Genomic DNA, 1,301 nt, shown 5'->3' on the forward strand with positions numbered 1-1,301 from the left:
TATCTATATCTATTTATCTATTTGAGAAAGATTTTCAGACAGACATGAGGTATGAGGAAGAGAGAAATCCAGGAGAGTTTGTAATTTGTGACCTACTACAATGTGCGAGATTCCACTAACTCAGATAAGAGCATGGGATATGGTGGTTCAGAAACTATTTTGAAAATGTCAGGTGTAAGATACTCATTAGCTCTCTAAGAGGAGATAGCAAGTGGGTATCTGAATATATAGGTCTGGAGTTCAAAGGGGGAGGCCCAGGCTGGATGTAGAAAATTTGGATTTGTCAGCAAAAAGTAATATTTAAAGTTGATAAAAATGGATGAGTCTGAAGCAAATAAATGAGGAAAAAGAAGGGAATTGGTCCAAGGCTTGAGTCTTGGCATTTCCAATGTTAAGAGGTAGCTGAGAGGAGGTAGATTCTTCAAATGAGCCAAAGAGAAGTCAGTAAGGCAGACTGTAACTAAAACTAGGATAGAGTGGTGTCATGTGGGTGGAGCTGTCAACCACATCAATTGTTGCTGAAAGATTAAGAAGGCAACGCACTAAGAAATGACCATTAGATCCTGCAATGCGGAGGGCACAGATAACTTTGACAGAAGCAGTTTTGGTGGAGAGGTGTAGGTGAAATTCTGTTGGATCAGGTTTTAGAGAAGGTGAGAAGAAAGGAACCCCAAAGAGTGAGTACAAATGGCTTTTCCTGGTAGTACGGCTGTAAGAAGGATATAAATGGGTAGTTGTAGGGGAAACTGGAGATAGAAACTAGTGTCCAGGTGGAAGGAATAAGATAAATTGCTGAAATGCTGATGGTAAAAAAGGTTGTGGGTGGAAGGTTCAGGCACATCAGTAAGTCAGGTGGAGTCTCCTTGTGCTGCTCAAATTACCCCTACAATGACAGATCTGAAAATTAAAAAAAAAAAAAAAAAAAAACATGGTGTGAGAATTACACATACTTTCTCCCCTGTCACTACCATTAGACCTAAAGAAACAGATCTCTGGGCACAACTAATTTTCATGTTCACTTTACCTATTCTCTTGAATTTTAGAACCCGTGTGATTGGTGAAGGATCAGATTTTAGGAAATTGGACATATGTAACACCTGAGTTCATTGTGGGCTATAAAGTCACGCGAGGTAACCCAGCTTCATTTTATTTTCTGCATCTGGTGGGGCGTTGCATTGGATCTGGTGTCATGGAGACTCCCTTCAAGTTAGCTTTAGTTCATCTTCTTGTTGCTGTGACATTGTTTGGGAATGAAGCACCAGAAGGTATAAAACAAATTTGAGAAATTTGCTCAGAGATAC

Source organism: Galeopterus variegatus, unplaced genomic scaffold (assembly GCF_000696425.1).
Source record: "Galeopterus variegatus unplaced genomic scaffold, G_variegatus-3.0.2 Scaffold3377, whole genome shotgun sequence".
Lineage (NCBI taxonomy): Eukaryota > Metazoa > Chordata > Mammalia > Dermoptera > Cynocephalidae > Galeopterus > Galeopterus variegatus.